The following is a 27,959-nucleotide window of genomic DNA, read 5'->3' as shown; positions in this document are numbered from 1 at the left end:
ACTTGTTTTATTTACAGAATGATGATGCTGAATTTTGTGCACTGCTCCTGTGTCTAAACCTACCGAGAAGTCTACGTCCCAGAGGTATAGCAAGAGAAGCTACTGTAGCTCCTGAGGAATATGCTGAAATGACTAGTGGTAAAGGACATCCTTACAAGCAGAATTTGATTCTGGAGGGACATACCTGGAAACTTCCACCCCTTGAAAGGAATAATAAACAGAATAAATGGGCAGATGCTAGCAAATCAGAGGAAAAAGCATATTTAAAGGGGCTGGTGCTAAAGCACTTTTACTCTGGTGGGGACACAGTAGGAAATAACACTCAATAAGCAATAAAATAAACGGAATTTGATAGGCTGGCGCTGTGGCATAGTGGGTAAATCTGCTGCCTACAGTGCCAGCATCCCATATATATGGGCACCGGTTCGAGTCCCAGCTGCTCCACTTCCAGCTCTCTGCTTTGGCCTGGGAAAGCAGTAGAAGATGGCCCAAGTCCTTGGGCCCCTGCACCCACATAGGAGACCCCGAAGAAGCTCCTGGCTTCGGACTGGCCCAGCTCTGGCCACTGCAGCCATTTGGGAGTGAACCAGCAGATGGAAGACATCTCCCACTGTTTCTCCCTCTGTCTGTAACTCTACCTCTCAAATTAAATCTTAAAAAAAAAAAAAAAAGTATACATACCATGTAACGTAAAATCACAAATAAAAACAGGTAAGGGCTTCTGGATTGAATAGAGATGTGAATCCCAAATAAGACAAACAAAAGAAAACTAAAATCAAATTTTATGCAAAAGAATGAATCAGAATGGCTTTAGACTTTTCATCATCAAAGACTAAGTGTGAAGTCAATAGAGCAATAACTCTGAAGTTTGGAGTGAAAATTACTTCAACTAGATTCCCATATAGAAATAAATCTAGTAATATGTAAGTACAAGGGCATACAAAGCCTCTAAGTTTACCACTAAATTATCATGTCTGAAAAATTTTTGATGAAGGTTGAATGTGTACCTGTGAAATGTGACAATTGGTAAAACAGTGTGCTAAGAGTAACTTTATTATTTTATACAACAATGAGGTTATACACTCCTACTAATTCTAAATATTGACTAAATACACAAATTTAAATGTTAAAATTATAAGTTAAATCACCGTAAGATTATAAACAGAAAGTACATATACTTAATACAGAGTATTTTAAATAAAAAAGCATACTTTTCTTTGAAAAGGAGACTGACACAGCATTTTGAAATGGAAAATTACTAGCAACAACAAAAGAACTTTCAATAGATGGGATGAAGAGAACAAGGTATTCAGTTGGGGTGAACCGAAAATACTCTTTGAGAATAAACAATTTTTAAAAAGATTGGAGAAAGGATAAAAAGAATGGGAAAAGACTTGTATTACAGATCCACAGATTATATCAAGTAATAGTTACAGAGAAGACGGGGATGGAGAAGAGGACACAAGAGTAAAAAATGTCAGAGCTCAGGAAACACGGAAATCTTCACAATGTGAATAGGGTTCAATGAGTGCTGAGCAAGAGAAGAAAAACAGATGCCATTTGACAAATCCTGGAGAAATTTCAAAACCAAGAAAGTAAAATAAAAAATTATATTTACTTTTAGAAAACAAGGTAAAAACAAAAACCAATCCATCTACAAAGGAATAAGAATACACAATTCACCATCAGTGATGGCTACTGACAAGGGATAATGATTTTTAAAAATTAATCTGAGGGGCCAGCACTGTGGAGTAGCAGGTAAAGCCACCACCTGAGGTGCAGGCATCCCATATGTGCGCCAGTTCAAGTCCCAGCTGCTCTACTTCCCATCCAGCTCTCTGCTATGGCCTGGGAAAGCAGTTGAGGATGACCCAAGCCCTTGGGCCCCTTCACCCACATGGGAGACACAAAAGAGGCTCCTGGCCCCTGGCTTCAGATCAGCGTAGCTCCAGCCATTGAGGCCAATTGGGAAGTGAACCAGTGAATGGAAGACTCTCTCTCTCTCTCTCTCTCTCTCTCTCTCTCTCTCTCTCTCTCTCTCCTTCTCTCTCTGTGTAGCTCTGACTTTCAAATAAATAAGTCTTTAAAAAAATTAATCTGAAAAAATATAAAAGTAGAACATAACTGTTACAATCTCTTCTACCTTCTCCACTCTCTTCTACTTAAGTTAGCAATGCTGATGGTCTGGGTGTGTTCTTCTACTCATTTTCTTACTCATAAAATACCTATATGTATCTTTTTAAGTTTACAGAAATGGAATCACACTATACATGTTATAATATTCATGTATAGATAACAACATAGTAGTGTATTTGATTTCTATAAGGCATTTTTTAAAGTTATACATGTATTTTTTTGTTTAATATGTATTTCCAAATCATTTCCCCAGGTTTGTAACAATTTGCATTTCAACCTCCAAAGCTAACAAACGCTGGTTTCCCCACATTTTTAGTTTTTGCCAGTACAATGATGAAAAATGTGAAAACAGCTTTCAACTCAGCAATCTATAACCAGACAAACTAGCACTCAGGTATAACAACAAAATACAAACAGTTTGACAAGTAAGAATTCTAAAGGTTCGTCATTAACACATGACAGAATTACTCCTAAAGATATTTAGGCATACAATAAAGTGAGTACACGAAAAAGGAAGACATGGGTATCTGCAAATAACAGTAAACAATGAAACCACTAAAACATACAACTTGATCTAATAACTGTTGGTCACTGTCCAAAACTAATTCATACAAAACGAGAAATACATAGTATTTTAATATCTGGGAACTAATACACCAAAAAGGTTTCAACATAGCAAATTAGACTAGTATGCACTGACTTTTAAAAGAAAACTTTTATTGAGTGTTTCACAATGTGAAGGATAATGAATTCAAACAATGAAAGATCAAATGAGATCCAAGGCAAAAAACACTGACCCTGCTAAAAGAGTATTTTATATTAATAAAATGATCTGCCATAAGATATAATATTCATTAATCTCCTTGTCACTAACAAAATGGCCACAAAATATATAAATCCAAAACTTTTAAAAGAGAAAATGACAAATGAACATTTGATACAAATACAGGTTTTAATTACTGTTCCCAAAGGTTAACAAATCAAGCACATTTTAAAATATAAGTAAGATCTGAAAGAACTTGAATTATGTAATTACTAAGATTGATCAAATACAATAGATGGTATGCATATGCTGAAGATATGCATATGCTAAAGACAGATAAAGACCACTCAAGGAAAATATAAGTATTAATAACAATTTCTGTTTCTCAACTGCTATATGTACTCTTTCCTCCTAAAAATGACCTATTTTTTCTATTTACAATATTCTAGTTCTTATCGCATCTCTCCTTTATAGCACACCATCTTATCATCCTATAAAAGAAAAGTATGGCCGGCACCAAGGCTCTATAGGCTAATCCTCCACCTTGCGGCGCCGGCACACCGGGTTCTAGTCCCGGTCGGGGCACAGGATTCTGTCCCGGTTGCCCCTCTTCCAGGCCAGCTCTCTGCTGTGGCCCGGGAAGGCAGTGGAGATTGGCCCAAGTGTTGGGCCCTGCACCCCATGGGAGACTAGGAGAAGCACCTGGCTCCTGCCTTCAGATCAGCGCGGTGCGCCGGCCGTGGCAGCCATTGGAGGATGAACCAACGGCAAAGGAAGACCTTTCTGTCTCTCTCTCTCTCTCCCTGTTCACTCTGCCTGTAAAAAAAAAAAAAAAAAAGTAACCAATCTGTAGTCTTCCTCATTTACATCAGCTGTTCAAGCCAATAATCTTCGAGTAATCTTCATTATTTTTGGCTTCTCACATCTCATATCCAAGCTATCAGAAAACCCTACTTCCATTCTTCAAAATATATCCAAAATCCAACCACTTCTTACCACTGACACACCCGGGTCTACTTTTTATCTCTCCCCTGTATTACTTCAACAGTTTCCTAATCTGGTCTTAGTACATTTACCTTTTCCTGTTCTCAATCTAAACACAGCAATCAGAGTGACTCTTTTAAAATTCTAAGGTAGATGATTTGCTCAAAACCCTGCTATGCCTCCACATTTTTTTTTTTTTTTTAAGAAAAAAGTCCTTACAAGAGACTGTAAGGTCCCAGAAATATACCACAGTAATTCTGACTTTTTTACTATTGCTCTCTGCAATCCGCTCACTGTTCTAACCTTTCTTACTATTCTTGGACCATGTTTTCTCCTACTTTAAGGTTACAGCACTGACTATTCCCTAGCTGGAATTTTTTTTCTCCAACAGTAGATAGTCAGCTCTCACATCTCATTCAAGTCTTTGCTCAACCATTATTATTTCTGAATGATTACTATCTGAACCATTTTAAAGTTACATCTCCAAACTCCCTCAACCTTCTCTGCTCTGCTGGGATTCTCAAATCCCCTTATCCATGGCATCCTTTTATTGCCATCAACATTTACCATCTTACATACTGTGTAATATACTTGTTGGGGCCAATACTGTGGTACAGCGGGTTAATGCCCTGGCCTCAAGCGCCAGCATCCCATATGGGCATCAATTCAAGTCCCAGCTGCTCCACTTCCGATCCAGCTCTCTGCTATGGCCTGGGAACGCAGTAAAATATGGCCCAAGTCCTTGGGCCTCTGTACCCACATGGGAGACCCAGAAGAAGCTCCTGGCTCCTGGCTTCAGGTTGGCATAGCTCTGGCCATTATGGCCAACTGGGGAGTGGACCACTGGATGGAAGACCTCTTTCTCTGCCTCTGCACTGTGTAACTCTGACTTTCATATAAATAAATAATTTTTTTTAAAAATATACTTGTTTACTAAGGTTATCTTGTGCATCCCTCCTCTACAACTAGGTTTCAAAGGAACAGATCTTTGTGTTGTGAAATGAGTACCGCAAGAGTTGAGAAGCAAGCCACTCAGAATCAGCATTGTGCCATGCTCTGGTACATAAAAACCTTTAGTGAACTAAACAAAAGAAGTTTAACACACAGTTTCTTAGGGAGAATATCATGGCAGAAAATATGGACTTTCGAAGGCTACAGTCTTAGATCACTGAAAAACAACTGGAAACTTTGGTATCTGTAAGTCTCTTCATATTTCTTTGTCTCTCTCTCTTATCCCCCTCTCTGTTCCCCAGTTTTAGAATTATCATTCAGAAATGAGAAGTTGTCAACAGTGTCAAATATGAATACTTTTACCTGAACTTTAAAAGTGAAGCCAGAAAATTACAAAGTTACAAAATGTCAGTTGGATTACCTGTGAAGACTTTGTTAAATGTTACATGGCAGACATTTTCTTAAAAGTCAATATAAAGATTTTACAATAAATTAAAGTAGGTATTCAATACATGAACATATAATTATTTTTATTTGTATAAAAAACGTCAAGAGCAAGGTTTGTTTGTCTCTTGTTTCCAGCTCCTGACTCCAGTTTCTTACATATCAAGAAAAGCAGAGGTGATGAGCCAAGTAACTGGGCTCCTGTCACCCATGTGGGAGACCTGGATTATGTGCCTATGTCCTGGTGCCAGCCTTGGCCGCTGCCAACAGTTGAGGAATAAACCAGTGAATGGCAGTTCTCTGTTTCTTAGCTTCTCAAATAAGTTTATTAACTAAAAACAAGTCAGTCAGTTTTTCAGACTGGGGATGTACAAAGAAAACAGTTGAAGACTACTGATCAAATATATAAGAGTTCTATTTAAAAAACTGGACAGTTTTTCCCCAAACACAAGTGGAACATTTCCAAAATCTCTCTATAAATCATAATGACCAGAGAATTTCCAGCAGAAATAGAAATCATTGTAGACAATATCCTGTAGCCACTTAGCAACAAAACCAGAAATCAGACACAACTAAAAGGAGAGTGTTACTAGAAAAAAGGTCAGAACAAAGCACCCACAGAAAAACAAAAATTTTAAAAATGAAGAGAGTAAGAGCCAAAAGGATATAGTAAAATGATCTCACACGTATTTAAACTGAAATTCTAAAAGGGGGTTTAAACAAGCAAAAGAAAAATGACACTCAAAGAGATAACGGTTGAGAATTTTCTAAAACTGACAAGATATCAAGCCAACATTTTTGGAAGCACCAGGAACTCTTAAGATGGATATATAGAAAGGAAATAACACCTAAATACATCACAGTAAAACTGATGACAATAAAAGACAATGAGAAAAATCTTACAAGCAGCCATGGCAAAAAGAATACCTACAAAGAAACAATAATTAGACTGAGGGGAAAAAAGCAGATCTTGACATCTAAGAATTAGTCTGATGCTTTCAGGCAAATCATTATTTTCCTGATGGACACAAGAATATTTCATAAAACATTAATGTTAGACAAGCTCATCATGCAACACAAACCAGCAAACATACCCCACTCACTGAAAGTATAGTTACTACCTCTACCAATTTTAAGTTTAGACAAGCTTCAGGATGACCTCCCTACAGACAAGAAATAGTAAAATGGTCTATTTTATAAGTGAAAAACACAAAATATTAAAGTTTATGGAATGCAGCAAAAAGAGTATGCAGAGAAATGTTTACAGTGTAAATATATACATTAAAAAAGAAGAAAGATCTCAGAACAGTGTTGTGGTGTAGCAGGTAAAGGCACTGCTTATTACACCGGCATTCCATATGGGCACTGGTTGGAGTCCTGGCTGCTCCACTTCTAATCCAGCTCCCTGTTAATGTACCTGGGAAAGCAGTGGAAGATGGCCAAAGTGCTTGGGCTCCTGCACCCATGTGAGAGACCTGAAAGAAGCTCCTGGTTCCTGGCTTCAGATGGGCTTAGCTCCAACCACCGTGCCATTTGGGGAGTGAACCAGTGAATGGAAAATCTCCCTCACTCTCACCCTTCTCCCCACTGTTAATCTGCCTTTCAAATAAATAAAATAAATCTTTAAGGAAAAAAAAAATCTCAAACTAACAACCTAAAATTACATCTTTAGGAATTATAAAAAGAGCAAAACTTAAAGCTACCAGAAGGAAGGAAATAATAAATATTGAAACAGAGATCAAAGAATATAAAGGTAGAATCAATGAAATCAGAAGTCAAAAAGTTATCTGAAAATATCAATAACTTGGGGCTGGCACTGGGGCACAGTGGGTAACCTGCAGCGCCGGCATCCCATATGGGCACAGGTTTGAGTCCCGGCTGTTCCACTTCTAATCCAGCTCCCTGCTAATGTGCCTGGAAAAGCGACAGAGGATGGCTCAAGTGCTTGGGAGACCAGAAAGAAGCTCCTGGCTCCTGACTTGCCCAGCTCAAGACATCACAGCCATTTGGGGAATGAACCAGCAGATGGAAGATCTCTGTTTCTCCCCTACTCTCTCTGTAACTTTGCCTTTCAAATAAATAAATCTTAAAATAAATGAAAACATCAACAACAAAACTGATAAATTAACTAGAGGAGGAACAAGAGAGAAAATACAGGTAACAAAGTAGAAACAAAAGTAGGGACATTGCTCTTAATCTTAAGAGATTTTAAAGAGATTATTAGACTATCATGAACAATCAGATGCTAACAAACTAGATAACCCAGATGAAACAAAGATTCCTAGAGGGGACAGCATTGTGGTGTAACAGGTAAAGCCTTTGCCTGCAGCACCAGCATCCCATAGGGCACCGGTTGGAGTCCTGGCTGCTCCACTTCTGACCCAGCTCCCTGTTAACAAACCTGGGAAAGCAGTAGAAGATGGCCCAAGTACTTGAGCCTCTGCACCCAGATGGGATACCTGGAAGAAACTCCTGGCACCTGGCTTCGGCCTGGCTCAGCCCTGGTCTTTGCAGCAAACTGGGGAGTAAACCAGCATATGGAAGATCTGTTTCTCTCCCTCTGTTAAATAAATAAATCTTTAAAAAAAAAAAAAAAAGATTCCTAGAAACACACAAACTACCAAAACTAACTCATGAAGAAAGAGAAAACCTTCATGGACCTATAATGGATATCTTCATGTTCTTGTTTTGAGGAAAAATTCACATAATACACAATTAACCATTTTTAATGTAAAACTGGGTGGTATTTTATGTATTCACACTGTTATGTAACCACCAGATGTCTCATTTCTGAACTGTTCCATCACCCTGTAAAAACTACCTCTATCCATTAAGTAATCACTTCTTGCTACCCACTTCTACCACCACCTAGTAACCATGACTTTCCCTAAGGATTTGGCCATTCTACTTATTTAACATAAAAGGAACCACACAGTAGGCAAACTTTTGTGTCTGGCTTTTTTCATTTGGCATGGTTTTGAGGTTCATCCAAGTTGCATCATGTACTTCATTATTTACTATAGCTGACTAATACTCCATTATATGGATATACCACCATATGCTTATCTAATTACTCCTTGATAGACATGAGTTGTTTCCACATTTTGGCTTTTATGAATACAATTGCTATAAATATTTGAATGTAAGTTTCTCTGTGGACATGAGTTCTAATTTTTCCTGAGTATATATGCAGGACTTGGATCATATGGTAATTTTGGTTAGCTCTTTTAACAAACCAAACTTATTTTCCATAACAGATCTGAGTATCTTACAGGGTATGAAGTAGTATCTCACTGTGGTTTATTATTTTTATAAAGTATTTATTTGAAAGGTAGAGATTGAAGAAAGTAGGGAAGGGAAGGGAGGGGAGGGAGGGAGAGAGAGAAACTTATCTCATCTCATGGGTTCACTTCCTCTCACAGCTACAACTGGGCCCATCTAAAGCCAGGAGCCTGGAATCCCATCCATGTCTCCAATGTGGCTGGCAGGAGCCCAAGTATTTGGACCATCATCTTCTGCTCTCTCATGAGCTGGATGAGAAGCACCATATATGGGACTTAAACCAACATTCCTATAGGGGATGCTGGCATCACATCACAAGTAATAGCTTAACCTGCTGCACAATGGCAATCCCTCATTGTGATTTAAAAATAAGAAAGCTAATCATGATGTTCTGACAACATCCAATCAAGAAAAAAATTCCAATTTCTTAAGATTCTCCAAAATCACCTAATCAAAGCTCAAATCATTTAAGAGGCTCTTTCAGAAATAATATATACAAAGACTGAGTATAAAAGAAAATAGAAAAGTCCAACTAAAATTAAGATCTTCCTGTCATCAAAAGATAACATAAATAAGGAGTCAAACATTAAGAGTCAAAGCAGAATAAATTTTTCTAACAAATGCACTGAAAACTTATATCCAAAAGGTCCAAGCTTCTAAAAATAAAGGAAAAGCACAGAGACCCCAATTGGAATAAAAAAGGGCTTATATCCATAAAATATTTTTTCTATTTCTTAAAATTTTTCATTTTTATTTTATTTATTTAAAAGAGTTAGAGATGTAGAGAAATCATTCATCCACCATTTCACTTCTCTAATGCCCATAACAGCCAGGGCTGGGTTAGGTCAGAAGCCACTTGAGAACTCAGTCCAGCTTTCCATATGGTTGACAGTGACCCAACTACTTGAGCCATCATGTACTGCCTCCCTAGGTGTGCATAAGCAAGAAGCAAAAAACAGAGCTGGAATTTGAACCCAAGTACTTTGGTATGGAATGCAGGGATCCTAAGCAGCAGCTTAGCTGTTGTACTCAACGCCTGCTCCTATAACTGCTGTAAATCAGCAAGATAATAAAAAAAATTAATAGCAATTCAAAGAAAAGGTAGAGGAAGAAGAGAATATATTTTGGGGCTGGCTCTGTGGCGTAGAGGGTAAAGCCACCACCTGCAGTGCCGGCATCCCATATGGGTGCCGGTTCGAGTCCTGGCTGCTCTACTTCCAATCCAGCCCTCTGCTATGGCCTGGGAATGCAGTGGGAGATGGCCCAAGTCCTTGGGCCCCTCACCCATGTGGGAGACCAGGAGGAAGCTCCTGGCTCCTGATTGGTGCAGCTCTGGCCATTGCGGCCATCTGGGGAGTGAACCAGCAGATGGAAGACCCCTCTCTTTTTCTTTCTTTCTCTCCCTTCTCTCTCTCTCTCTGCATCTCCTTCTTTCTCTGTGTAACTCTTTCAAGCAAATAAATAGCTAAAAAAAAAAAAAAAAAGAGAGAGAGAGAGAATATATTTCACAAAACAGGATATTCAAACAACAAATATTTTTATGAAAGAGGGTTCAATTTCATTTGGAATCAAGGGAAATACACCCTCCAGAAGGGCTTAAATTAATCAAATGTTGGTGAGGATACTAACAAGAACCCTTACATACCAATTGATAGGATCATTTCAACCACTCTGAAAAAATCTGAACATGCGTAATAAACCAATGGCCCAGATTCCATTATTGGTATGTACCCAACATAAAAGGCATGTGTATCCAAAAACAGGTGCAAGAATATTCATGACAGCATCATTCAACCCAAACGTCCTATCGTCAAAAGATAAAATGTGATAAAATCATACAAGTGACTTATAGCCAGATCTGACATTCCTGTATGTCTAAAACATAATGCTGAGCAAAATCAAAGATACAATAATAGTACTGTATAATCCTACTTCTATAAAAGTTCAAAAATAGGTTTTAAAAAAGTTACGTTCTTTGAAATCAGGCTGGTTGTTATTAGTGATCAGGAAAGGAAACACAGGGGGTGTCTATATTGCTGACAGTACCTTATTTCTTCATCTCTGGTGGTCATGGAGTGCACAATTTGTGGTGATTAACTGAGCTAGATATTTACAATATATGTACTTTTCTGTATATATACCTTAATTTTTTTTTTAAAAAAAAGATACATGGCACATTTTTATATCCTGTACATGCAAGCCAGAAAACAATACCTTTACACAAAGACTTTATATGGTATCAGATAACTGTTTAGTAATAAAAAATCATGTCAAGGAAAATAAGAACTTTCTAATTCTTACACTTCAAGACGTACTAATTAAATAAAACAAAGTATCTTGGAAAGGACTGCTTGAGTTTTCAACATGTTGTGTTGAAAGTCATAATTAAATATATTTAATTTTTCTGATTTCCTAATTTTACTTCTTTTTTTAAAGATTTGTTTATTTGAAGACAGAGTTACAGAGAGGCAGAGGCAGGGAGAGAGAGAGGTCTTCCATCTGCTGGTTCACTCCCCAGATGGCCACAATGACTGGAGCTGCACTGATCTGAAGTCAGGAGCCAGGAGCCAGGAGCCAGCTTATTCTGCGTCTCCCATGCAAGTGCAGGAGCCCAAGGACTTGGGCCATCTTCTACTGCTTTCCCAGGCCATAGCAGAGAGCTGGACTGGAAGTGGAGCAGCTGGGACTCAAACCGGCGCCCATATGGGATGCCGGCGCTGCAGGCCAGGGCTTTAACTGCTGCACCACAGCGCTGGCCCCTCCTATATTTACTTTGGACACTTGAAAACAATCAGTTTATCTTTTTGTAAAAAAAAAAAAAAAAAGAAAGAAAGAAAGAAAGAAAGAAAGAAAGAAAGAGAAAAGAAAAAAAAAAAAAAAAAAACAAAAACAAGTACTTTGAAAAATGCCAATATTAAAAGGAAGTTGAAGCCGGCGCCGCGGCTCACTGGGCTAATCCTCCGCCTTGCAGTGCCGGCACACCGGGTTCTAGTCCCGGTTGGGGTGCCGGATTCTGTCCCGGTTGCCCCTCTTCCAGGCCAGCTCTCTGCTGTGGCCAGGGACTACAGTGGAGGATGGCCCAAGTACTTGGGCCCTGCACCCCATGGGAGACCAGGAGAAGTACCTGCTCCTGCCATCGGATCAGCGTGGTGCACCGGCCGCAGCGCGCCAGCCGCGGCAGCCATTGGAGGGTGAACCAACGGCAAAGGAAGACCTTTCTCTCTGTCTCTCTCTCTCTGTCCACTCTACCTGTTAAAAAAATAATAATAAAATAAAATAAAATCTTTAAAAAAAGGAAGTTGAAAAGACTTCTCTAATATTAGAAATGTTTTCTCACATTTATAAGCAGATGAGGATTAAAACAGAATGAAAAATGACACCAATTAAAGAGGCTTCTGTGAAAAATTTACATACTTCCCTATCCAAACTAAGCTTCAGTTTATATCTTTATTCTAAGAAAACCCTATTTTATACCAATTATTTTATTTATAAAATGAGAATCAAACATTTACAATATCAAGTGGTTCAACACCAAATAGATCCCCTCTGAATGTAATCATTTATGCAGTACATTGTACAGTTAAGAATAGGCAATTTGTTTCATTTTCAAGCCACGTAGTGCCACCAAGTGGTAGCAAACACATTTTCCAAAATACCACCTTGAAGCAACAAAAAGTTATACGGTAATATTATATCTGAATGGAAAAATCAATAAACAAAATTGTGAATTATCTTGGTATGAAACTTTAAAAAAAATAAGAGTTCTTAGAGACACAGGGGGAAGCTGCCATCTATTGGCCCCATTCCCAAATGTGCACAATTGCTGGGACTATTCCCAGCCGAAGTAGAAGCCAGGAATTTAATCCACTTCTCCCAAATGGGTGGCAGGAACCCAACTACTTAAACCATCACCACTGCCTCCTAGAATGCACATCAGCAGGAAGATGCAGTCAAAAGCTAGAGCTGGGAATCAAATCAGGCACTTAAATCCTAGGCCAACACATACCCCAAGATGGAGTTTAAAAGTTAAAACTATCTTGGAAGAAAAGAAACTGTGAGTATAGTGCTGTAGGTATTTACGTTTTGTTGCTTTTTGCTTTTCTAATTCACATTTCATTAAAAAAAAAAAACTAAGTTGCTTTAGAAGTTAATAATACCCAGAGTAAAAGTTCTAGAAAGTTTCCTAATAATTACCCTTGTTAAGTATGAAGGAGTGAGGAGAAGTAAGAAAAATAACACTTTTGCTGTTTAATGCCTGTATGAATTTGCTAGGACTGTTTTAACAAAGTATTGCAGACTGAGTAAATTACACAACAGATATTTATTTTCTCACAGATCCGGATGCATAAAGTTTACAACCAAAACATCAGTAAGATTGGTTGCTTTTGGGGCCAGCATTGTGGCATAACAGGTTAAGCCTCCACCTGCAATCCAGCACCCCATATGTTCAAGTCCCAGCTGCTCCACTTCTAATCCAGCTCCCTGCTAATGGCCTGGGAAAAGCATCGGAAGATGGTCCAAGTGTTTGGGACCCTGCTACCCACCTGTGAGACCTGTATGATGCTTCCAGTTTCAGCCTAGCCCAGCCCTGGCTGTAGCAGCCAGATGGGGAATGAACCAGCAGATGGAAGATCAATATCTCCTCCTCTACCTCTTTCTCCAGCTCTGACTTCCAAATTAAAACAAAGGCAGGCGGGGGGAGCCAGCACTGTGGCACAGCAGGCAAAGCTGCTACCTGCAGTGCCAGCATCCCACATGGTCCCCAGATCAAGTCTCAGCTGCTCCTCTTCCGATCCAGCTCTCTGCTATGGCCTGGGAAAGCAGTGGAAAATGGCCCAAGGGCTTGGGCCCCCGCACCCACGTGGAAGACCCAGAAGAAACTCCTGGCTCCTGGCTTTGGATCAACGCAGCTCTGGCCATTGTGGCCAACTGGGGAGTGAACCAGATGATGGAAGACCTCTCTCTCTCTCTCTGCCTCTCCTCTCTTTGTGTAACACTTTCAAATAAATAATCTTAAAAACAAAACAAAACAAAACAAAACAAACCGGTTGCTTTTGAGGGCAGTCAGGCAAGCACTGTTTCCAGGCCTCTCCTTGGTTTACAAATTGCCATCTTCTTGCTAGGTTTTCTCACATCATTTTCCTCTATGAGTAGTTTGGTGACTAAATTTCACTTTTTCATATGGACACCAATCATAACTGGATTAGAGACTATTCTAATGACTTCATTTTAACTTGATTACCTCTGTAAAGCTCCGACATTCAAATAAGGTCATACACCATCTAACACACAGAAGTCAGGGTTTCAACATTTGAATTAGGCAAGGAATGACATTTTAATCCACAACACCACCAAATTCTATATTTGAACTTTTGGGATATGAGTATTTTTCTTATGATAATAGGATGAAAAATAGCTTCGAAAAGTTGTTAAATACCATTTTAATTTCATGAAATGTTACCAGCAAAAATAAATGATTCCATTTTAGCATAAAATTATATATATGAAATATCAAAGTGTCACAGTCTATGTCCAACACAGTTATAATGAACTTGGTCCTAATCCTCATCTCCTGCTACTCTATTTCTCACTGTATTCATAGTAGCCACCTTAATTCCTTAAATATACCCCAGGTATTCAGCACCTAATGTTTTCTGTCTGAAGTTCTTCTTCCAAATATTGTATGCATTAGTTCCTTCTCATACTTTTGCTTAACATTCCTCTTAGTTCCTCCCAAACCATCCTAAATATAATAGCACTCTTGTTAACTCTATTCCTTTCTTTGCTTATTTTTTCTTCATAGTAACAATAAGTATATCGGTATTCTAACACTTGACATACTCATAGATATTAGTTTTTTCTCACTACAAAGTGAGCTGTTAGAAGACAGAGACATGTTTTGTTCACTGATGTACCCCCAGAATCTAAAACAGTAAGTAGTGCATTGAATACAATTGGTATTCTTTTTTTGCATGTATGCATTATCATAGCATAAAGAATTTTTAAAAGTTAATGCATCTTGGACTTTTAAATGGAATCTAGTGGCCCCTTTCTAATCATTTTCCACACCATTTCTCCTACCAGTTCTCAGGGATCCAATCCATCCCACTGGGTCTCTCAAATTATTCAATGCTTCTCTTCACAGGGCCTCCATACAAACAATTTCCTTAATCTGTAATCCTTTACCCTCTTCTTCTCAGCCCTATGTCACACAAATCCACTTAACTTTAACTCATAATTTCCCTTTAGATTACAGCTCTCAAGTTCACGTACTATGGGACTTTGTGTCAAGTTATCGATTAATATCTATTCCAATAAAGCTAGGTTCCAGAAAAGTTCTTTCCCATGTCCCAAGAGACCGTGTAAGCTGTGCTTTGAACACGTAAGGTGATGGACAACCTAGATGAAGGGGAGCACATAAAAAACAGGATAACTACAAATGACCAATAAAGCTGTGCAACTTGTTGATTATGGGGAATTAAGCCAAGCAAACTTTCCTTATTCTGTCTCACAGTTCTGGAGGTTCACAGTACAAAACAGCACCACTGGTAGCACCACTGGTCTGGCATCTGATGAGAGCAGTGAGATAGTAAACTGTGCAGAGGAAGTATTACATGATGAGCGAGGAAGTAGACAGATGGGGAACACACTCCTCCTTCATGTCTATGGGTTTCTCTTAAAGCCACCAGAATTTGAACCTGGAGGCCCCACCCCAGCAATTTAATTCAATCTAATCACTTCCCAAGGCCTTGACTTTCAGACATTGAAACTGGATGAAGTCTTCACCCTTAATCCACTAACCAGTAACTTTGATCTATTAATTTACAACTTTGGGAACCAAGACCCTACCACATAGGCCTTTGAAGGACACCCAAACTAATATCAAAACTAAAGCAATAAGCTTATTTTAATATTCAGTTTTTCAATCAATTTAAAAGTATAAGGAGGGGCCAGCACTGTGGTATAGCAGGTTAAGCCTCCACTTGTAGTAGCACCAGCATCCTATATCGGCACCATTTTGAGTCCCAGATGCTCCACTTCTAATCCAGCTCCCCGCTAATAGCCTGAGAAAGCAGTGGAAGATGGCTCAAGTGCTTAGACCCCTGCTACCCACGTGGGAGACTTGCCCGATGCTCCTGGCTTCAGCTTGGCCCAGCTCTGGCTATAGCAGCCATCTGGGGAGAGAAACAAGAGATGGAAAACCTCTCTCTGTCTCTCCCTCTTTCTCTCTATAACTCTTTCAAATAAATAAATAAATAAAAAGTATATGGAAGTAATAGGATTTCATATTACACACCATATCTTAGTGAATATACACAAGTCATTTTACCCATATACTACATTACCAGTTATTTTCTAACATGCTATGTAAGCACATGACTTACAAAATGTCATCTATGTACAAGTATACTGACAGATAGCAAAAGGCTGCCTATATGACATAATTTATAATAAAATAACACCAGGCCCGTGCCATGGCTCACTTGGCTAATCCTCTGCCTGTGGTGCTGGCACCCAGGGTTCTAGTCCCGGTTGGGGCGCCGGGTACTAGTCCCGGTTGCTCCTCTTCCAGTCCAGCTCTTTGCTGTGGCCCGGGAGGGCAGTGGAGGATAGCCCAGGTGCTTGGGTCCCTGCACCCGCATGGGAGACCAAGAGGAAGCACCTGGCTCCTGGCTTCAGATCGGCACAGCGCCGGCTGTAGCAGCCATTAGGGAGTGAACCAACAAGGAAGACCTTTCTGTCTCTCTGTCTGTAACTCTACCTGTCAAACAAAAATAAAATAACACCAAAGTACATTATTTCATTGAGAAAAAATATTACTCTTCTTACTTTAGAACTAGATAATTTCCTTTCAAACTTTATATAGCATTCTTTCTAATATGCTTTCTAAAAGTTCCATTTGAGAAGCAGGTATCTCATTTTAATGTGGCACATGAGAAACAAAGCAGTCTCTAGACAATGTTTCTAATACTAACCATTACTATTTCTGGAGAAAATAAGAACTTAAATATCAGCAGCATTTATTGTTCTGTCATTAGTTTTGTGTTGCCTAACCAATTTTTATCCCCAGATTGAATTTATAATTATGACTGTGAGTGCAAACTTTTCCTTTTTTTGTTTTATTTGAAAGAGAGACAGAGAGAGAGAGAGAGAGATTCCATTAAGTGACTAACTCTCCAAATGCTCACTACAGCTGGGGTGGGGCCAGTTGAAGCCAAAAGCTGGGAATACACTCTGGATTTCTCACGTGAGTGACAAGGCTCCAAGTTTTGAGTCATCATCTGCTGTCTCTCAGAGTGAACATTATTGGGAAACTAAACTGAAGTAGAGGAGTTAGGACCTGAACGAGGCACTCATATATAGAATGTGTGCATCCCAAAAAGCACCTCAATCATTGCATGGAATGCTCAAACCACTTTTACTGTTTCTTTGTGACAATATAAGGCTAAAGTAGTCCAAAATGTATTTTTTAAAATAAATTTATACCTTATGACTATATAAATCCCTCTAGATTTATGACTCTTTTCCTAAATACTTTAATAAAACTTTCAGATATACTGATAAACAGATTTATATTTACATCCCATACCAAACCAAAAGTTAAATACCTAATTCGATGCATTACATCTTGGTATTACATTCTAAGGGTACAGTTAAACATTCACCACAAAAATCAGAGTCATTATTTTTGACAGATGTTCTTCAGTAATCAGCATCTGATAAACAATTCCAAATAATTTAACTCAATCCATTAACTCATTTGGTTATACAGGAAAGATTCTAAACTAGATCACTGTTACAGATTGAATTGTGTATACCCAATTCCTATGTTTAAGGCCTAACACTCAGTAACTCAGCAGAAGGCCCCTAAAATGAAGCCACTTGGCCATACCAATCTAACTAGTGTTCTTATAAAAAAAGAGATCAGGACACACAAAGGCACACCAAGAATGGGAACGCACAGAAAAAAGCCCATATAAGGAAAGAGCCATAAGGTAGCCATCTGCAAGCCAAAGAGATAGGCCTCAATAAAAATTTAACCTGCCAACATCTTTACCTCAGGCTTCCAAGCCTCTAGAAATGTGTGAAAATATATCTCCATTGTTTAAAGTTACCCAGTCTGTGGTATTTTCATATGGCAGTCCTAGCATAAGATACCCTCATTTTGGAAGGACCAGTGAGAGGTTTTAAACCATGCTGCCTATGAAAGTTCTACTGTGATATAAGTGAATGACTTGTTAATTTCTATCCTCTAGAAAAAAAAAAAAAAAACAAACCAAGGTCACCTTCACTATGCATTATAGAAAATACTGAGAAGTAAACAGAGGATCTGTTTGGCCATTTGAGCAGATCTGCCTAAGAAAAAAAATCAGTCCTATATACTCATCTTATTGCAAACCTACAGCAATGAGATGAATCTCTACCGACATATACATCAATGGTTACAAAAGAACATCTTATCTCTGATATACCTGATACACAGGACATACAGCTCTCCTTTCTGCCCAAACAATGGAACACAAATGTCTGGGCATCTTACAAATTATCTTAATGAAAATAATTTGCTAATTCTCCTTTATGAAGTTAAAAAAAATCTAAAGTAATGTTAAAAATCTAACTGTGCTGCAGAAAAACTTGGGAAACCTTAAACAATAGCACAACTTCGTCTCTGAAATTTTATTCAATTTCATTAAGACCTGTGGGTTTTTAGTTAAGTACCTCATACAACCCTATATTTAGCAAGGATCATCTAGAACAAAATTCTTAAATGTGTCTGTACTTGAAGACCTTTTAAAAAATACCACCCAGCATTCAGTGTCCATCTGAAAAATCTGAATCTAAGTAACAACTAGTAATGATTCATACACACACAAAATCTCCTATGGCATTGTAATGTGTAGCCATGATTAAAAATTATGATCTAAGGGCTGGTGTTGTGGCTTAACAGGACTCTGCCTGCAATGTCAGCATCCCATATGGGCACTGTTTCAAGATCCAGCTACTCGACCTCTAATCTAGCTCCCTGCTAAGGCGCCTGGGAAAGCAGCCGAAGATGGCCCAAGTGCTTGGGCCAATGCATTCATGTAGGAGACCCAGAGGAAACTCTGGGCTCCTAGCTTTGACCTAGCCCAGCCCTGGCCCGCCCTGACCATTGCAGCCATTAGGGGAGTGAACCAACGGATAAAAGATCTCACTCTCTCTCTTAACTCTGCCTTTCAAATAAATAAATAAATCTTTTAAAAAGCAGACATATAAACCAATTCAACAAAATTAGACCAGAAGTACTCATAAATCCATGCATTTATGGTAAAATGGTTTTTGCCAAGGGTGCCAGGCCTACACAAGGGGAAAAGGACAGCTTTTCTAAAAACTGGCTCTAGGAAAACTGGATATCCACTTGCAAAAATAAAGAAGTTGGGCCTTTATCTAAAAGTAACTCAAAAGATAAAGACAAGGGACTGGCATCTGGCCTAGCCATAAAGATGACCACAATCCCGTATAGTAATGCCAGGTCTGAGTCCAGGCTTCACTGCCAATCCCAGCTACCTGCTGATGCACACTCTGGGGTAGGAGGTGATTACTCAAGTAGCTGCATCCTTTCCATCATCATGGGAGACCTGGATTGAGTTCCTGGCTCCCAGCCATTTCAGGAATGAGCCAATGGATAGGGAACTCTTAGTCTGCCTCTTTCTGTTTCTCTGCCTCTCAAATGACAATTTAAAATTTTTCATTTATTTTTAAAATTTAAAAAAAGGATAAAGATTAAATCATAAGACCTAAAACTATAGACTTTTGGACAAAAACATAAAGCAAAATCTTCATGAAATTAGATTGGACAATGACTTTGTGGATATGACACCAAAGGCATAAAACCAAAGGGAAAAAATAAATCTAGTGAAAATTCTAAAATTTTGTGCAACAAAAGACAATATAATGGAGTAAGACAATCCCAGAAAAGGAGAACATATTTACAAATCATATATTTGGTAAGGAGTTAAAATCAAGAAAAGATATGGAACTGCTACAACTCAACAACAGAAAAACAAATGATAGAATTTAAAAATACTCAGGGGCAGCCACTTGGCCTAGCAGTTAAGTCCTCAAAAATCTCACAATAGTGTACCTGTCTTCAAACCCCAGTTCTGATTCTTATTTTTTTGTTTTTTATTTTACTTTATTTATTTAGAGGTAGAATTATAGACAGTGAGAGGGAGAGACAGAGAGGAACATCTTCCATCTACTGGTTCACTCCCGAAATGGTTGCAATGGCCAGAACTGGGCCAATCTGAAGCCAGGAGCCAGGTCTCCCATGCTACTGCAGTGGTCCAAGCACATGGCCCATCTTCTACTGCTTTCCCTAGCCATAGCAGAGAGCTGGATTGGAAGAGGAGCAGCCGGGAATTGAACCAGCACCCATATGGGATGCCAGCACTGCCCACAGAGGATTAACCTACTGCACCACAGCGTTGGGCTCCCCCAGCTCTGGTTCTTAATACAGCTTCTTGCCAGTGCAGACACTAAGAGGTAGCAATGATGTTTCAAGTAAGTGGATTCCTCAAGTGGGAAACCTATATTGAGTTTGACGTTCCTAGCTTTGACGCCCCAGCCATTTTAGGGGTCTGGGGACTGAATCAGAGAAAGGGAGCTCTCTGTCTCTGCTCCATAAATAAATAAAAGGGGTTGCATAGCACGTCAAGCTACTGCTTAGGACATCTGAATCTCATATTGGAGTGCCTGAGATTGAATGCTCTCTGATTCTGATCCAGCTTCCTTGCTAATGCACCTCGGAGGCAGCAGAGAACGGCCCACATGTTTGGATTCCTGCCACCCACAAGGGAGCCTCAGATGAAATTCCTGGCCTAGCCCAACTGTTACCGACATTTGGGGAGTGAATGGAAGATCAACCAACCTCTCTCTGCCTTTCAAGTAAGTAAATATTTTTAAAATGGGCAAAAGACTTGAATAGAAGTATCTCCAAAGAAGATACACAAATGGCCAATAAGAAATGATGCTCAGCATCACTAATCATTACAGAAATGCAAATCAAAACCATGAGACACCCATTAGAATGGCTATTATCACAAACACAAAGTATCTAGTATTAATAAGCAAGCAGAGAAATAGGAATGTCTGTGCACTAACGTGTACGCCAAATTGTACAGCCACTATGTAAAACAGCATGGGGGCCAGTACTGTGGCATAGTGGGTAAAGCTACAGCCTGCCATGCCGGCATCCCATATGGGCGCCAGTTTGAGTCCTGGCTGCTCCACTTCCCATCCAGTTCTCTGCTGTGGCCCGGGAAAGCAGTAGAAGATGTCCCAAATCCTTGGACCCCTGGCTGCAGATCAGTGCAGTTCCAGGCATTTCGGCCATCTGGAGAGTGAACCAGTGGGTGGAGACCCCTCAACGCCTCCCTCCCTCTTTCTCTCTGCCTCTTTCTCTCTGCCTCTGCCTCTCTGTAACTCTGCCTTTCAAATAAAATAAATAAATCTTAAAAAAAAGAGAAGCTCTGGGAAATGCACCATGTGAATAAACCTTGAAGACACTGTGCTATATGATGCCAGTAACAACAAGACAAATATTGTATGATTTTTGCCTTTTTGAAATGAAATAGTCAAATTCAAAAATAAACACTGAACAGTGGTTCCAAGCCCTGGACAGAGGGAGAATGGGAAATCACTGTTTAAGTGGTAAAGAGTTTTGGTTTTATAAGACAGCAATAAATACAGACAGTGGTGACAGATGCACATCATAAATATATTAACACTGAACTGTACAGGTATAATGGTTAAGATGGCACATTTTATGTTTATGTATTTTATCACAATAAAAAAGTTGGAAAAAATTACCAATGGGGATAGGGTGGGGACAAATAAAGAGGATGGAGAAATACATAAGAATATATGTTTATATACATTATATGCATGATTTCTTCTTTTTAAAAAAAAAAGATTTTTATTTGAAAGTCAGAGTTACACAGAGAGAGAGAGAGGTCTTCCATCCAATGGTTCACTCCCCAACTGGCTGCAATGGCTGGAGCTGTGCTAATCCGAAGGCAGGAGCCAGGAGCTACCTCCCAGTCTCCCACGCGGGGGCAGAGGCCCAAGGACTTGGGCCATCTTCTACTGCTTTCCCAGGCCATGGTAGAGAGCTGGATCGGAAGAGGAGCAGCCAGGTCTCGCTGGCACCCACAATGGGATGCCAACACTTCAGGCCAGGGTGTTAACCTGCTGTGCCACAGCGCCAGCCCCTCTTCTATTCTTTCATACCTAAATTATTTTACTGCTCAAATGAAAACAATATAACATTAAGAGCACAGACTCAAGTTTGACTACCTGGTTCAAATCCTAAGCTCTTTTGCTAAATTATTCATAATATCAATTTTGCTATCTGTAAAATGAGGATTACATTAATATGTAAAAAGTATTTACAAAAATGCCTGGCATACAGTAAGTACCATAAAAATGTTAAAAAGCCTCTGATTATGGTTCTGTTTTTCAATCAATCAGGGAAAAAAAAATCTTGAGTTTTTCAAGCACTAGCTAACAAAAAAATACTGGGGCTGGTGCTGTGGCGCAGCAGGTTGAGCCACCATCTGCAGCACTGGCATCCCATACTGGCACCAGTTTGAGTCCCAGCTGCTTTACTTCCAATCCAGTTCCCAGCTACTGCTCCTGGAAAAGCAGCAGAGGATGGCCTAATCCTGCACCCACATGGGAGACCTGGAAGGAGCTCCTGACTCCCAGCTTCAGCCTGGCCCAGTTGGGGCCACTGCAGGCATTTGGGGAGTGAACCAGTAGATGGAAGATCTCTCTCTCTCTTGCAGTAATTATGAATTATAAATAAATTTTTAAAAGGTAAACATTATAAAAACTTCTATTAAAAATAAAAACTAAGGTTATCATGGTATTAATTTTTAATCATTCAAAAAATATAGCCTGTCAACCACAGAGGGTACTACAAGAGATGTCACTTTTTATCATCTAGCTTACCATTTTATCACACTTTTAAGTCATTCAATCAATAGGTGGTTCAGTTTATAAACACTAAAGACATCAAGAGAGAGTAACTTTCTAGTGATGGGATACAGAAAATAGTACTCCAAGCTATGGCACTTTGAGCAAACAGCAGAAGCAGAAAGGTCTCTCTGATCTCCCCTGCTGTTTTCCAATCATTCATGGACCTTCTGTCTCCCTTCTCACCCATGTGATAGGTGTCTTACCCTATATGGAAGGGAGGAATGTCATGTAGATGTGAAGAACACGAAAAAAAATAAATTTTGCTAAGATCCCCCAAGACCAACTAAAACATACCCTTTTCCTTCCCAACATAATCCTGCATGACTGTCTGTAAAAATATGAGTTTTTACCTGTTTTGGGGGAGGGGTGTCTTTTTTTCTTTCATTCTTTTTTTTTTAAGATTTATTGATTTACTTAAAGTCAGAGTTATGCAGAAAGAGGGAGACACAGATCCTCTATCTGCTGGTTCACTCCCTAGATGGCCCCAATAGCCATGGCTGAGCCAGGCTGAAGCCAGAAGCCAGGAGCTTCACCCAGTTCTCCCACATGGGTGCAGGGGCCCAAGCACTTAGGCCATCTTCTGCTGCTTTTCCCAGGCCATGAATAAGGAGCTGGATTCCAAGTGGACCAGACAGGACATGAATCAGTGCCCATATGTGATTCTGGCACTGCATGCTGAAGCTTTACCCACTACACTACAATGCCAGCCCTGGGGTCTTTGTTTCTAATGGCTCCCATGTGTCATAAAATTTTCACCAAATAAAATTTTTCTTTTTCTTTTGTTAATCTCTCTCTTGTTAGAGGGATCTCCACCAAACACCTAGTGATGAGAGGAAAGAAACCTCTTCTCACCTATACCATAGATTATGTCACCTCAAGGCAAACGCAGGACTTAACACTGAGATTTTCCACATGAAATAAATATCAAGAGTAGAGTTAACCAGGGATGAGACTAGGGAGGAAGATATGAATAAATGTGAATGTGTGAGGATTTCCAAAGAACAGTGAGAGGGCTGAAGCTGAGGCATGGCAAGTAAAGCTACCATCTGCAATGCCAGCATTCCATATGGGTGATAGTTCGAATCTTAGTTACTCCACTTCCAATCCAGCTCTCTGTTAATACACTTGGAAAGCAGTGGAAGATGATCCAAATCTTTGGATCCCTGCTCCCACATGGGAGACCTGGATGAAGCTCCCGGCTCCTGGCTTTGGCCTGGCCCAGCTCCAGCTGTTTCAGCCATTCAGGAAGTGAACCAGCAGCTAGAAGTTCTCTCTTTTTAACTATGCCTTGCAAGCAAATAAATCTTTTTAAAAAAAATAAGCAATAAAGCAGCAAAATGTTTATAAAAAAAACCAGTAGCATACTAGGTTAAGCTTCCACCTGCAGTGCAGGCATCCCATATGGACACCAATTCAAGTCCCAGCAGCTCCTCTTCCGATCCAGCTCTCTGCTATGGCCTGGGTAAGCAGCAGAAGATGGCCCAAGTCCTTGGGCCCCTACACCCACGTGGGAGACCCAGAAGAAGCTCCTGGCTTTGGATTGGCCCAGCTCCAGTCTTGGTGGCCATATGGGGAGTGAACCAAAGGATGGAAGACCTTTCTCTCTCTCTCTCTCCGTCTGTAACTCTACCTCCCAAATAAATAAATAAAATCTTACACTGAACCAAATACTCTTATACATACCAAACAAGGTAAGCAAAGACAGATTTTTCATACATGAATGCAACAAATGATGTAAACAAGATTAATGGTAATTAGAATTTTGAGAAAACATGCTATATAGATAGAATAAAAGCAAAAAGACCTAGTAATTGATCAAATCTTTAAGATAAGAAAGTAAGGAATGTAAATATTCAGAGATTTTAGCCTCCATGACAAGAGAGTGGTGACCACAATAATAAAAACAAAGATTTGAAAGTGAAGGTGACCATTTCAGTTTTAGACATGGTGATGTCAGAATGTGTAAGTGAAAGGGTCTAAACTGCTCCTACTATAAGACATGTTTCATAGATCTCAATAAAAATGTTCTGATTAGACAAATACATCTTTTTTGGCACAAAAGTTGATACAAGGAAAGTAGTATAAACTGTTACAGGGTAATTTATGAGGGAAAACACTAATGAAAACTATAATCCTTCAGGTTAGCAATAAGACCTTTTCTAAGGACTAACCTTTAAAAAGCCAGTCTGCCACGATTACTTAACTAAAAATAAAATTTGGTTAGCTATTAAAGCATTGTATGTCAATACTGATTACTCCACAAATATTTATTGAGGACCTGTGTGTCGACAATTGCCCTAGAAATAGTATATAAAAGCTAACAAGACAGACAAGATCTTGTTCTCACATCTACCTTGTATCCTAATGCTTCGCTAGATCATGATTAACGTAAAGACTTCAAGAGTACCTTACCCTAAACTTTATTATTAATAATGTAAAATGTTTCCATTATAAGAATTCATATTCAGTTCATATATTTTTAGAAACTATTAATAAAATTATAAGACTTAATACACTTATATACCCTTAGGTATTCAAGTATTTTGGTCAGATTCATGTCATCAGTAGTATAATGATTTACTAATGATAAATAAAATCTTACTTAGGAAAAAGCAAAGACCAAAATCTCTAATAAAAATATCAGCTAACAAATCTATATGGATCAAATCACTTTTCAACAATCTTTAGGTAAATTTATAAATATATTTTTTAATATTTTGCAGGAATAACAAAAATTGTATCTGTAAGATATGATTTAATGTTAGTAAATCTTAGATCTCTCAAGCTATAGGCCTTATATCTGCCACCTGACATTTCTACTCAGATGTCCTGAGCTACTTCCAACTCAATATATCTAAAACTTCGCTCTTGTTCTCTCCATTATTCTTCACAGCTCCTACTTGTGAATGTAGCACCACTGCCCAAAATGGAAACATTGATCATCCTCTAACTCCTTCCTTACTCTCCTACCCCAAACTCCATTTAACTGATCACCAAAAGTGATTTATTTTATCTTCTAAATTAAAATTAAATCCAACCAGATCTTCCTAACTGCACTACTGCCGCTCTTAAGTTAGTTAGAAGTTAGACCTCCCTTTACTGACTAGGGCATCTTGATTCCAACCTATCATCTATGGTAATCTGTTCATATTTTACTTAGGTTACATCCCTTCCTCAAACTTAAAATTCCTTCAACTTTTTCTCATCACTCTGTTAATCCAAACTTCTTATTTTTTTACAGCCTCAATAAAATGGCCCAGCCTTAATCTTTTTTTTTTTTTCAAAGAGGTATTTATTTGAAAAGCAGAGTAACAAAGAAAAGAGATCTTTCACATACTGGGTCGCTCCTTAAATTGCTACAATGGCCAACCTAGGCCAGGCTGAAGCCAGGTCCCAGAAACTTCACCTGGGTCTGGCAGGCAGGCAGCAGAAATTCAAATACTGAACCATCATCTGCCTTTCCCAGCTTCATTATCAGGAATCTAGATTGGAAGCAAGGATTCGAAGCAGCACTATCTAAGGGAGACCAGTGACACTGTAGTAGCTAAACCTGCTACACCACAACACCAACCCCCAGTGGGAACATTTATGGAAAAATGGCAGGGAAACTGAACTTACTCTGGTTTTTCTTCTGTAGTTCCTTAGATTTCAGAATATCCTGTTATCAGGAATCTAGCTATTATTAAGGCGATCTGTTTATGAATCTTTTTAAAAAGAAGACATTGATTATATTGGACCATTATTTTTTTCCTTCTCTTATTACACAGCATTTTTATTACAGTGTTAAGTCTTAGTTCTTATGCCTTTGGGCAGAAAGTTTATCAGTTATTTTAAATGAATTTTTCCCTGGCTTTGAAGCTCAGTCTGTAAATGTGATATTACCACAAAAGAAAATACTTGGGTTTGCATTACTTGAATACGTGAAAACTGAAACTGATAAGATGCATTTTGTAAAGAATTAAGATTTTATTTCTGGATAAATTAGAAATGAAATAAAGATTTTTTTCTGATTTTTTTTTTATTTTGACAGAGTTAGACAATGAGAGAGAGACAGAGAGAAAGGTCTTCCTTCCACTGGTTCAGCCCCCAGTGGCCACCACAGCCGGAGCTACACCAATCCGAAGCCGGGAGCCAGGTGCTTCCTCCTGGTCTCCCATGTGGGTGCAGGGCCCAAGCACTTGGGCCATCCTCCACTGCCTTCCTGGGCCACAGCAGAGAGCTGGACTGGAAGAGGAGCAACCGGGACTAGAACCTGGCGCCCATATGGGATGCCGGCACCGCAGGTGGAGGATTAACCAAGTGAGCCATGGTGCCAGCCCCCGAAATAAAGATTTAAACTACTTAAATGATAAAAACAATGATAGTGCTTATAGGCATTATGAACCCTTTTTTGTTTGAGGTATTCAAAATTCAAGTGTTTACTAGATTTTTCTCCTGAAATCCTGCTCTTCTTTTTTTGTGCTTTATGCATTTATTCTTACTATTAATGTTGTAAAAGAGCAGGGTTAAAGTGTCATTATATCTGTGTTCACTGTGAATCCTATAGCTTTTCTAGTTAGGAAAAAAGTAGTCTCAAAAATACTCAGTGTTGGGGCCGGTGTTGTGGCATGACAGGTGAGGTCGCTGGCTGCAGTGCTGGCATCCCATAGAGATCCCGGTTCGCATCCCATCTGCTCCACTTATGACCCAGCTCTCTGCCATGGCCTGGGAAAGCAGTGGAAGATGGCCTGGGTCCTTGGACCACTGTACCCGCATGGGAAGACCCAAAGGAGGCTCCTGGCTCCTGGCTTTGGATCAGCACAGCTCCGGCCATTGTGGCCAGTTGGGGAGTGAACCAGCGGATGCAGTACTTCTCTCTCTCTGCCTCTCCTTGTCTATTTAACTCCGACTTTCAAATAAATAAATGAATCTTAAAAAAAAAATACTCAGTATCATTTTTTGGTTGATATTTTACCCACTGATATTTTAGATAACTTTAATAATTTTAATAAGATGTCTATAAAATTTTAAAACAATACATACTGTATTTGAACTAGTTCATGAAGAGTAAGGGGGAAAGCTAGCTTATTGAGACTGTAGAAGTTCCATTAGTTAAATTTCAAAATTTTTAATAAAGGACCTTTCAGAGATACATTGAAACCTGGTGGTATTGACTAAACTAGCTTCTGGGACATTGAAAAGAATCCTGAAAGTAGTGGAGGACCTGTGAGGGCATTTACTTGCCATGGTTATGGTTGTAGTATGCTTCTATGTAAATACAGGTAGTGACACACTGACATTTTTGTTGTCCAATAATCTGGAGTACAGTCCTGCATTTATCTGTACTAAAATAACTATAAATTAATGGAATCTACAAAGAAGAAACTTTATGACTGTA

General features: G+C 39.1%; 1 protein-coding gene across 30 annotated transcripts in view; it reads right to left on the bottom strand.

Moving 5' to 3' along the window:
- ZNF644 (zinc finger protein 644) overlaps window positions 1–27,959 on the bottom strand; it is a 116,116-nt gene that overhangs the window by 42,937 nt on the left and 45,220 nt on the right. For 3 of the 30 annotated variants that reach the window (XM_070078080.2, XM_070078067.2, XM_070078069.2), the window contains one exon: window positions 11,685–11,809. The exons of the other annotated variants lie outside the window; for them this stretch is intronic. The gene's annotated coding sequence lies outside the window, so the exon portion shown is untranslated. The remainder of the gene's footprint in view (window positions 1–11,684; window positions 11,810–27,959) is intronic. 30 annotated transcript variants of the gene reach the window in all.

The sequence above is a fragment of the Oryctolagus cuniculus genome, chromosome 7 (assembly GCF_051225735.1).
Source record: "Oryctolagus cuniculus isolate XC-2025 breed Fujian yellow rabbit chromosome 7, ASM5122573v1, whole genome shotgun sequence".
Classification (NCBI taxonomy): Eukaryota; Metazoa; Chordata; class Mammalia; order Lagomorpha; family Leporidae; genus Oryctolagus; species Oryctolagus cuniculus.
The sequence above is the reverse complement of the archived record's forward strand: the minus strand, read 5'-3'. Positions and strand labels throughout refer to the sequence as shown.